General features: G+C 38.5%; 1 pseudogene; it reads left to right on the forward strand.

The window, feature by feature from the left end:
• The first annotated feature begins 564 nt into the window (after window positions 1–564).
• LOC102875848 overlaps window positions 565–12407 on the forward strand; it is a 56674-nt pseudogene continuing 44831 nt past the window's right edge.

Genomic DNA, 12407 nt, shown 5'->3' on the forward strand with positions numbered 1-12407 from the left:
CAGGAAATTAAAAGACAAATTGCCTTGGGAAAGTCTGCTGTCAGAGACCTCTCCAAGGTACTGAGGAGCAATGATGTGTCTGGAGACTAAGGTGCACCTGATACAGACCATTGTATTTGCTATTACTTGCTATGTATCAGAGAGCTGGACAATGACTAGGGAGGATAGGGGAATTGATGCCTTTGAGCTGTGTTGCTGGAGAAGAGTATTGTATATACCAAGGAGAAAAAACAAGTTCATGATAGAGAGAGTGAAGACGTGCTGCTCCTTGGAGGCAAGGATTCTGAAGCTTCATCTGACATACTTTGGACATGTTGCAAGGTGGGATCAGTCCTTGGAGAGGGAGGGACATCATGCTTGGGAGGGACAGTACAGGAAAGGAAGTCCCTCAATGAAATGGATTGATTCCATCACTGGGGTAATGAGGATATAGGCATGTTGGAGACAGTAAGATTGGCAAGGGATAGAGTAGGCTTTAGGGCTTTTGTACATAGGGTCGCTATGAATTGCAAGAAACTTGATGGCACATAACAACAATAAAACCTTCAGAACCATTTTACAGTAATGTACAGTGTGAGCCTTTTCACGGAAAACACGGGTTTTCTAAAATTGATACGACCGTAGGACATCTTTTTCACAGAGGAGCTTTCAAAATTGGTATAGAAATTTTGAAATATACTGCATCAGTGCCTCTTTTGAGATGAGTTTATCTACTAGCTTTAATAGCTCTGTCTGTTTGGCTGTTCAATCTCAACCTTTATAATTCTGATGAATAATATACCTATACCAAAGCTCTGAGCAACTGTTAAGACTACTAAGTGGAAAAAGGGAGTTTTTGAAAGCCAATTTTACTGAGGAATAATTTACACACAGTTAAATGCACTACTTTAAAATATACATTTTTATGCATTTTGATGAATGTACCTACACATCCATGGAACCACTACCATCATCACCACATTCAAAAGACCTTGTCATCCAAAACTCATTTTACAGTAAAATTGCCTTCAACATTGGCTCAAGTAATCATTACTAAGGCTTCTGCAACTGTAATGAACTGAATTTCATCAAATTAATCCATATAAACACACACACACACACACACACACACACACACACACACCCCTACTATAATATATGTTTTGGAGATGTTTTATCAAAGTCTGTACTTTGGCTTTTCCTATCTTTAATGATGTTTTTCAAAAGGCAGAAATTTATCACGCTTTTCGATAATGCTCTTGTTTTACTTATTTATTTGTAGCCTGATGCTTACCTCACCTGGGAGCTCTGATGACCTAGTGGTAAGAGTCTATGCTGCTGCGGACTTCCGAGTTGTAAAACAACCCAGTTGTAGATGGAATTTGGCCAGGACTTAAGAACAATAAATGACATAGTTGAGCCTCTACATCTTGTGGTTCCTAACCTTCATACTATAATAGACAAAATGCTAATCAATAGGCCTTTTATTTTAAGAACTACCTTCCCTCTGTAACTTGATTTGTGCCACTACTAGAGCCTCTACTTGGAATGTTAATGCTTTTTAATATTTGACTCATGTACTTTTAACTTGCTAGTTAAATTTGTGTCTTCTAGGCTGTAACACTTCCATGATACATCTTCAAAGATATGAACATGTACAGCTAAGCACAATTGATAACAGTGCATCTAAATTCCAAAATCAATCTTCACAATAGTCTATGTGTTTCCTATTGCCAAAGGGGCCCTTTAGAGTAGTGAGAGAAGATCTTAACCCTGAAACCCACAGCGTCCCTTTTCAGCAGGAAGTAGCTAAGAGAACACGCCATCCCCTTTTCCTTATGAATCAGGGTGAATTCTCTCTCAGGGAGGAGTGATAGGGAATGGCAAAGGACACACTGACAAAGAAGATTAATCAGAACTGGCTTTGACAAGCACTCTGGCAATTGGACAATTAAAACAGACTTTTAAGGGGGAGGAAAAAAAACAAACTGGAGAGGAGGGTAGAGAAAATAGTGCAACAATGAATGAATAAAAACCCAAAATCTCTGTAAATGTTCATTAAAATTAATATAATTTAATAATTAAAAAAACAAAACAAAACAAAACAAAAACCAAAAAAAAAAGTCTATGCTGCAAAACCAAAGGTATGCAGTTCGAGTCCGCCAGCTGCTTTGTGGGAGAGAGATAGGCAATCTCTTTCCGTGTGATTGCTGCTTCTGAAAACACATTGGTGGGTCAGGTATGGGTCAGTTTTGACTTGATGGTACACAATAACAACAATATGCTTACTTCACTGTCCTGAAAGAAGAAATCCATTTTCTCCCTGTGTTTCATGTTGACTCAATTGAGATATTACATTAATACTTTATGCCATTTCCTTCTAACTTTGTCCCTTACAGACCTTCTTTATTAGTTGACTAGAACAAGGAGTAAGTTCTCAGTTGCTGGGAGTCTATATCAACTAGTGCAACAGGAACATTGTTAGACGCTCTCTAAAGAGAGAATAAGGAACATTTACGTGTAAACTACTACTCCAGAAGAATACTCGGAGAGACTTTTCCTGAACTAGGTGCCTCCAATTACTATGTCTCATCACCTTGGGTTTTTATTCAAAGCACAATTTTTTGTTGTTTTAGCTCTGTTTTATAACTTTTTACTGTGGTTTGGGTAAAAAGGAACAGTTTCCTTGGATGATCTGGTTTCTCATCTGAACCCCGCAATAAAGTGTAAATCTGTGTGCCCTGTTTACCTGTGAAGAATGAAGATCATCTTGCAGTGTGGATAACAGTTACAAAGTTGAGAGTTCAGTTCCTACTAAATCAGTCTCCTGAAGCTTCCTCCCTCTATCATTTTCATCCTTTATTTTTGTGAATTATGATGGGTCGAGGTAAAACATTTGTTTGGACTTGCAAAGTCCTCTGTATAGTGAGTTATAAATTATACTGCTAACTATAAGATCAATGATCTGAATCCACCACCTGCTCCAAGACAGAAAGACGGACAGTCTCTTCTCCTTACGATTTTCAGCTTTGGAAACCTGAAAGAGGGTCACTACAAGCCAGAATAGACGCAACAGGGCTTTGTGTTCAGTTTGGTTGCTCCTGTATGGTAACCTCTCTCTGTTCTCCACTTCAGTGGGCATTAAGATTCTTCAAAGCCTCTACATTCACTGTTTCAATAGGCAATGAAGGATCCAAGATAGAGGTAATAGGGGGAATTATTACAAAGATTGCTTCTTCCTGTAATTTCCTCTCTAGCCTTTTAGATGGGTAATTAGCAACAGAATATTGGCTTTTCTAGTGTGTTGCTTAGTAGCATAGGCTTAGTTAAAGCAGCCCTGCTGGCATTCTAGAAAAGATTTTCTTTTCCTGGTGTTTATCATTCAATTGCTAAAATTCACACTGAGTGAAACTTGGCATGACAGCTCTCAGCTCAGTTGCAACTTAAAGGAAAACAGATTTTGCTTTGCTTAAATTGTTTTCAACTGACTGGGTAAAAATAAATTAAAGGTGCTTCTTAGGTAATAGCTTCTAAATTCAATTAAAAATATTATCAGGCAGCCTTCTTCTTTTTCTTTTCCCTTGAAAGCACAGAAATGATTTAGAGCCATTTAATTGATTTCCTTGTGAAGTATTTTGACTGACAAATTTAGTCTTAAATCCTTCTGTACATCAATTCTCACTCACCCCAATATAGAACAGAGAATGAGAATGGGAAGGAAAGCATAATTTTCTCACTGTGATATGAATCTCAGACACACAAAAGCCTCCAGGGTAACTCTGTGCTGTATCTCTTCATTCAAACATTGATTCATTGATCAAGCGTGTACCTCTTCATCTGGGTCAGGCTCACCTCATAATCATTACATTAGGGATACTTTTTTTTTGGTGTATACATGATGACCACTTTGCTATTCTATAAATTCCAAATGAGCAGGGCCAATGTTTATCTTGCTTACTGCTTACTTCCTAAATATAAAGAACAATGAGTGCTATAGAGCAGAATTTTGTTAGGCATTTGATGGAACGGATAAAAGAAGGGACAAAGAAAGAAAAGAAGAAATAAGAGAGAAGGTGAACAAGGCTAGGTGCTAAAAGAGAGTGGATTAAGAGACTCCTTGTGGTTGTGAGAACTGTGGCACAGAGGGCAGAAAGAGTGTGGCATTAGACCCAGAGTTAAGGTTGGCCAAAGTGTTATATTTCTTCAGTATATAATCAAGGATGCTTTAGGCAGAATATTAAATGATCAAGGAAGTAATAAAAGAAGATGGAAGAAATATACTCAGTCATTGTATCAAAAGGAATTGGAAGACACAGAAGAATTTAATGAAATAACATTTGAGCAATAGCCTATGGTGATAAAGGAAGAAGTTTAAGCTGCTTTGAAAGAAATAGAAAAAAAATAAGGCCCCAGAAATAGATGGTATACCCATTGACATATTTCAGCTAACAGATGCTGCCCGGGATGTGCTCACCAAGTTGTGCCAAGAAATCTGGAGAACAACCGACTGGAAGAGATCTATATTTGTTCCCATTCCAACGGAGTGGGGAAACTACAGAACAATATCATTGATTTCACATGTAAGCAAGATTCTACTGAAGATTATCCAAAAACGACTGGAACATCACATCAGCAGAGAATTGCCAGAAGTCCAGGCTGGGTTTAGAAGGGGTCGTGGTACTAGGGATATTGTAGCTAATGTTAGATGGATCTTAGCTGAAAGCAGGGAATACCAGAAGAATGTCTATCTGTGTTTCATTGATTATACAAAGGCATTTGACTGTGGATCATAACAAACTGGGGCTGACTCTGAGAAGAATGGGAATCCCAGAACATTAAATCATGCTAATGTGAAACCTATACTTGGACCAAGAGGCAGTAGCCAGAACAGAGCAGGGTAACACTGTATGGTTCAAAATTGGGAAGGTTATATGCCAGGCATGTGTCCTATCTCCATACTTTTTCAACCTGTATGCAGAGCAGATTATCCGAGAGGCAGGGCTCTATGAGAAGAAGTGTGGTGTCAGGATTGGTGGAAGAGCTATTAACAATCTGCGCTATGTAGATGACACAACCCTGCTTGCTTAAACTGAGGAGGACCTCATGCGCTTGCTGCAGAGAGTCAAGGACTGCAGCCTTCAGTATGGACTGAGGCTCAATGTCAAGAAGACAAAGATTCTCACCACTGGACCAATTGGCAGCATCAGGATGGATGGGGAACAGATTGAGATTGCTCACAGCTTCAGTCTGCTCGACTCCATGGTCAACACTCTTGGCACCAGCAGCCTGGAAATTAAAAAGAAACAACAAAACATATTGCGATGGGAAAGTCTGCTGTTAGGGACCTCTCTAAAGTACTCAAGAGCAACGATGTGTCTCTGGAGACTAAGGTGCATCTGATATAGGCCATGGACTTTGCAATCACTTGTTAAGCATCAGAGAGTTGGAAAATGACTAGGGAGGATAGAAGGAGAAAAGATGCCTTTGAGCTGTGGTGCTGGAGAAGAGTACTGAATGTACCATGGACTGCCAAGAAAACAAACAGATTCATCCTGGAGAGGGTTAAGCCAGGCTACTCCTTGGAGGCAAGGATTCTGGGGCTTCGTCTGACATACTTTGGACATGTTGCCAGGAGGGACAGGTCCTTGGAGAGGGACATCATACTTGGTAGGGTGGAGGGACAGTGCAGGAGGGGAAGACCCTTGATGAGATGGATCTATTCAGTGGATGGGGTAATCGGGATGGGTGTGTCAGAGGCAGTGCGATTGGCACAGGATAGAGAAGGGTTTAGGGCTGTTGTGCATAGGGTTGTTACGAGTCGCAAATGACTCGATGGCACATAACAACACAACAATTGCTCAAAGGGGTTAATCCCACAGCAGTTCATGATTCTTAGTTCAAGAACAGAATTAGTTGGGTTTCAAATTGCTATGGAGGGTCAGGCTAGCTTCTCCATATGAGAGATGACACAGTTTTCTCTACTTGGTATCAACAGATTTACACTCAGAGAAAGGGGGCTGGGTTTCCCTCTTGCCTCCACACAGTGAGCTGTGTGTCTGTGGACAAATTTCTCAATCTCTTTTTTTTTTTGGCCTAAATTTTCTCATCTCCACCATGAGAATAATGATGACAGCCAACCTGCTCATGGAGTTCTCTGACGTTAAATGAGAATCTATGGGAGGACAATTGGGAAAGACAGTAAAGTCACTAGAGAGTAAGATAAGTCAATATGATGGAGAGGAACTGATCTCGAAAACGAAACAATTCTACCCTGAAGTGCAAATATGCCCTGGATGGAGGGTATGTGTAGGCTAGAAGAAATTCTTAGCAGTTATGTTTATTGAATATTTACATTCAAATAACTTAGTAGTAATAGTTACTGTAATGTCTAAGAGATGTTATTATGTTTCTCTAGGAAATTGAAAATGTTCTGCACTGTCCCTGCTAATTTGTTGTAGTGTTTCTGGGTACCTTGGCACAACGTTTGGGAACTGTGGAATTAACCAGAGCTTCTAAGCAGTGTGTGCTTACCATCTCCGTAAGACGAGGTTGCTGCAATTGCCCTTTGATTCAACTCTTGATGACACTCTAGGAGTCCCCAGGACAATCCTGCTGAGCCTGTTACAGTGTTGGACTTGAACAGGTCAAATCCTGTCACAGTTGCAGACATTGTTAAGTAACCAGAATGTATTGTCCTAAGGAACAAGACTGTTACTTAAGTTTGTTTATCAGTAGCCCTACCATCCCAATAACAATTTCAATGATTTCGTAATACTGTCCTGAACTCTCCTGCTTACGAAGCATTTGCAATCTGGATTAACATTTCCCACAAAATAGTGATAATGCAGGAAAAATCAAAGTGTTTATTGCTTGATATAGATCGTTTGCCTGATAGATAAACTCTTAAACAGCATAGACTCTGTAGACTGATAAGGGGGCAGATAAAGTATAGTTCTAAAACTGAAACTTGGAGTGAAATGCTTGAGAAGAATCATTCTGTCCTTTGCATAGATCTAAGTGTACCTTCAAGTGAGGGTTAAAAGAGGCCCTGGCACCAAGGTTATCATTGTGGATGTCAGATGATTAGTGGTGGCTGAAAACAAAGAATACCAGAAGAATGTTTATTTGTAATTTGACATTTGCATTTGATTGGGTAGATCAGGACAAATATGTTTAACATTGAGAAGAATGAGAATCCCAGAACACTTAGTCATGCTTGTGAGAAATCTATACCTAGTGCAAATGGAGCAAGAGAACACTGCATGGTTTAAAATAAGGAAGGGTGTGGATAGGAATGTATTCATTCTCCATACCTATTCAATCCATATGCTGAGTTAATGATTTTGAAAATAGACTCTATGAAAAGGACTGTGGCATCAGGATTGGAGGGAGATTCATCAACAACCTGAGTTATACAGATGACACAACCTTGCTTGCTGAAAGTGAGAAGAACATGAAACATTTGCGGTAGAAGATCAAGCAGGACAGCCTTATGTATGGATTATACCTCACCCTCAAGCAAACAAAGATCTTCACCGCAGGACCAAGAGTCAACATCATGATAGATGGAGACAGGAGTGAAGCTGTCAGTGATTTAATCTTTCTTGGATTAACAGTCAATACTGTTGGTACCAGCAGTCAGAAAATCAGGAGACATGTTGCACTGGGCTAGTCCACTGTCAGGGACCTCTCCAATACTTAAAAGACAAAGATGACAAAGATTCATCTCTCAAGCTTTAAAAATGTAGTTCGGTGAGGCTTTTTCTTGGGAAGGGATATCATGTTTGGAAGGATGGAAGGTCAGAGAAGGTGAGAAAGACTCCAAATGAGATGGATTGACACGGTGACTGCAATGGGTTCAAGTGTGTCAGGGATGATGATAATGGCACAGGACAGAGTAGGGTTCAGGTCGGCTGTTCATATGGTCACTGTGATTCGTACTTGACTCAGTGGTATGTAACAATAGCTACAGTGTACACTCTGTCATAGGAAGAGGAAAAGAGAACAGGATTTCTCTACAAGATACACCAAATTTCACTGTATGGTGATTTTTAAGAAAGTCACAGTTAGAGGGTGACAGTTTTTTATCTGTTTGAAGAAAATTCACTACAATCCCAGCTGCTCTGTGAGAAAAGGATGGAAAATCTCCCATGTGATTAACTGCTTCCAAAAAAACCCACTGGAGGGTCAGCTGTGGGTCAGTTCTGACTCTACAGTACACAACAACCAGAACAACATATTTATTAACAGGAGTGCTAGGATGGCATGGTCTATACAGAGTTGTGCTGATAGCAGAAAGGCGACATCTCTCCGGCAGTTCAAATACACCAGAAATTTCTCAAGAGAAAGGTGAACACTCTCCTCTTACGTGATTCACAGCCTCCAAAATCCACTTAAGGGTCAGCTATCAGTCATTTCTAACTCAAGAACAGTGACTGACTGACTGACTGACTGATGTGCATAAACCAGTTAATGCTATAGGGGCTTGAAATTTGAGGCTCGAGACAGCTACAGCTTAAAGCAGTGATCAACTTTTTAAGTTGTTTTTGTACTTTGTTTCTTTCCACATCCGTATTCACAACCTGGGGACTTTAGTGGTGTAGTCCATAGAGTTTTACACCACTAGCCATAAGTTGTACCTCTTTGTGGGTTCAAATCCACTAGCACTTTCCTAGGAGAAAGGCAGACAACCTCCTCCCATGCACTTAAAAGCCTCTAATATCTCACTGGAATATCAGCTATGAATCCATTTTGACTGGACAATAATGAGTGATGAGAAAGAGATATTCATAGGGTTAGATTATGAAAGACGTATCTTGAGCATGCTCTCTCAATTTGACACTGAGGGAAGTAACATGGTGTTCCTGCTTTAAGAAGCTAATCATCTTAAGGAAAGAAATACCAAAGCCTAAAGAGCATTTGTGTGTATATATATATTTATATTTATATCTTTATATAGTTATATAGTTATAGTTGTTTATAGTTATAGATATTTATATTTATATTTATATTTATATTTATATTTATATTTATATTTATATTTATATTTATATTTATATCTATATCTATATCTATATCTATATCTATATTTATATTTATATGGGGGGATGGTATGAGAATTGCAAAATTTTCTCTATTTGTCACTCACAAGTATATTCAAAAGATAAATGTACCAAATGTATTACAAACACATACACAATAGCGTGTGCTGGTGAAAAGTTGGAAATAGTTTTAGTTTTAATAATGTTCAGGAGATATTTGGCCATGAATTATCAACAATTATGCTTTAAATATTTAAACAGTAAGTTTAAACCCTAGACGGTTCTAGTGTTCTGGTAGATAACAAGTTAGGCTGCTAACCAAAAGGCAGGCTGTTAGAATTCCCCAACTACTCCTTGCAAGAAACTAAACACACGTATGTCCTCTCACTATTTACAGACTCTGAAAACCTGCAGAAGTATCAACTATGAGTAGGTTCTAACTCACTGGCTTACACACACACACACACACACACACACACAATTTAAAGCCACAAAGCCGTTAATTGCCTGGCTTAATTCTATAAAATATCATTTTGAGATGTGTGTTATAAACTAACAAAGCTAGTTCATAATTGGATAAAAAGAATCAAAGTTTATTGATTGTAGTGTCTATAAAATCCTAATCCATCCACTTCCAACTTTTCTTCATTTAGCTCTGGAAGTAGTGTTTCATCTTTCTCCTTCTCAACTTATGTTCTCTGTCATTACCTTTCTCCTACTTCTGCTATTTTACAGATGAGAAAACCTAAGCAAAGAGAGATGGAGGTTACAGTAAAGCAGAACCAATTGTGTGTATATAAGCTCCCGTGGCATGGTCTATAGAAAGTTACAATGCTAACCCCAAGCGTGCACTTCTCCTGTAGTTCAATTCCACCAATGGCTCTGAGGAAGAAGAATTAGTAGACTCCTCCCTTGCAATTTACAATCTGAGAAACCTGCTATGAGTCAATTCCAACTTTATGGCAATGAAAGGGTGAAAAATCAGAATTGGCTCATGTGTTTGTGTGAAATGTTTTTGTTGTTAGGTGCTTTGGAGGAGACCATGACTTATAGCAACCTTGTGAAACAGAACTGAGTCTCGTCTTATATCAAGTCCAAAATCCACAGATCAAATGAAAGGCTGAGAATAACAATGTGCAAAATTGTAGGCCAAGAAGTGGAGATTCTAACTGTGTGTTAAGGCAGAAGCTATCTATCTATCTATCTATCTATCTATCTATCTATCTATCTATCTATCTATCTACTGACCCATAACTGACCTGGGTTTTCAGAGGCAGTTAATCACACAGGAGGAGATTTCCCAACCTTCTCCTGCAGAGCAGCTGGTGGCCTTAAACCGCATGCTTTTGGGATCGCAGCACAGTTCCTTGCCACTAGGCTACCAGAGCAATGAGATAGACTGATACAGTTACTGGGGAAATGAGGGGAGGTGTGTCAGAAACAGAAAAGTAGGCACAGGATAGAGCAGGTTTCCGGCTGGAGTCGCAAGGAGGTCGCTAGGAGTTGCAAGCAACTCGACGGCACCAAACAACAACAAATATATGTATCATCATCTAGTCTAGAGTTGGACCAATTAAGTGGACACCATAATCAGACCAATTTACACATAAAATGAACCATAATATTTGCATAATATAAAAATTCATTAACTAGAAAACTGGAAATATACCTAGGGTCTCAACTCTCCATTTGGGGATTTTTTTTTTTTATTGTATGTTGGTGCCTTCCTCATGGTCAAACTTTTAATTTAGATGATTCTTGCTTCTTGAAGTTTCACTTTCTCTACTTCAGCTATCTACCTAAAATTCTTTGTAAACCATGTTACAAATTGGAAATTCTTGTAGACACATTACAAAATATTCTAGTTCTTTTAAAGTAAATACATCTTAATTTCACTCTCTTTTTATATTCAATAATTAATGACATGATAATTAGAAATTGTAAAAAGTTAGTGAAGAGTCTGTGTTCTCAAGTCAGACCACTAGAATTTATGCCCTGGTTTCACTCCCCTCTAGCTGTGTCATTTTGAGTATGCTACTTAATCTGTAAATCCTCAGTTTTCTTATTTGGAAAGTACATATAGTAAAAATAAATTTTTAAAAACTCAATCTTTTCTGTGAAGGACATCCTGACTCGGAGCAATCCTACAGAAAGGACAGACTAGAACTGCCCAACGGTTTCCAAAGTTAAAATAGAAGCAAACTGTCACACCTTTTTTTCCTGCAAAGGAAGGGGTAAGTTAAAACCAGCAAGCTTAAGGACAAATACTGCATAGATCATGATTGTAAAAATAGAAGGATTACATGTAAGATGTGTACCAAAGTCCAAAGGGCAAAGGAAAGGGACAAGGGAAGCTGAGAGTGGAGAGGAGGGGGAAGCTCAAGATCACAGAGTTTGGTGGGTGGAATAAGGAGCTGAAGGAATTGGGAAAGATCCAGTGGAGACCTGAAAGTGCAGGACAATTAATGATTAGGATGAATCAGTGGTGATTGATTTTATAAAACACAGTGTATGAGAATGATCATGTGAAACGTAGTGTGAATGGAGGAATGCATAAGGCACAGTGTATTTAAATGTAACACAATGGAAAGAGAGAGAGAGAGAGAGAGAGAGAGAGAGAGAGAGAGGCAGGCAAAAGTGTGCCTTAAAGAATTAACCTGCTAATTTAATAAAACTGCTTGGGTGCAATTAACAACCAAAACAACCAGAAAACTTTCAATTAGTAGTCACTCTCTTAACCACTGTGTTATCAGACTTCCCACAGATACCTTGAAAGGGAGGCGATTTGGCATCATCTCCTTGAAGAAAGTCCCTGAAAGTAATGAAGACCCACTTTATAAAACCATAGTTTGGCCCTCTAAAGGTGGCTAGAATGTCCCCAGGTATGATGTATTTACTCAATATATCCTTGTCCTAAAATTCATGTATGTCCCCCTAATTATTATATTATTTTGATACTATGCTGCATAGAACTAATTGGGAAAGTTCTTTATAGCCTGGAATAACGTTAAGTAAGATTGAACCATCTGTTGTTTAAAGGTCAGATAGTGTTAACTGTGAACCCATTTGATCTAGTGTTGTAATTGGTTTTAATTTTGTTTGGTGTATCAATTAAAAAAAAGTCATATGACAGATACCCTGGTATGTAGGGGATACTTTCCCTGGTTATGGGATATTTTGAAGACAATCAGAAAGTTTTATATGTTAGTATATGATTATTTTTTTAAAAATTATACTGATTTATTTACAAAATTGGAATACAATGTTTTTCACACTGATCTTTCCCATTTCTTTCACCCTCCCCTCATCAAATGACGTGACCCTATGATTAACATCGCCTCCTTATTATATGAATTTAGTATATACATATATTTTAGTATATATAGT

The sequence above is a fragment of the Elephantulus edwardii genome, unplaced genomic scaffold (assembly GCF_000299155.1).
Source record: "Elephantulus edwardii isolate Elephantulus edwardi_28Jun2011 unplaced genomic scaffold, EleEdw1.0 scaffold00007, whole genome shotgun sequence".
Lineage (NCBI taxonomy): Eukaryota > Metazoa > Chordata > Mammalia > Macroscelidea > Macroscelididae > Elephantulus > Elephantulus edwardii.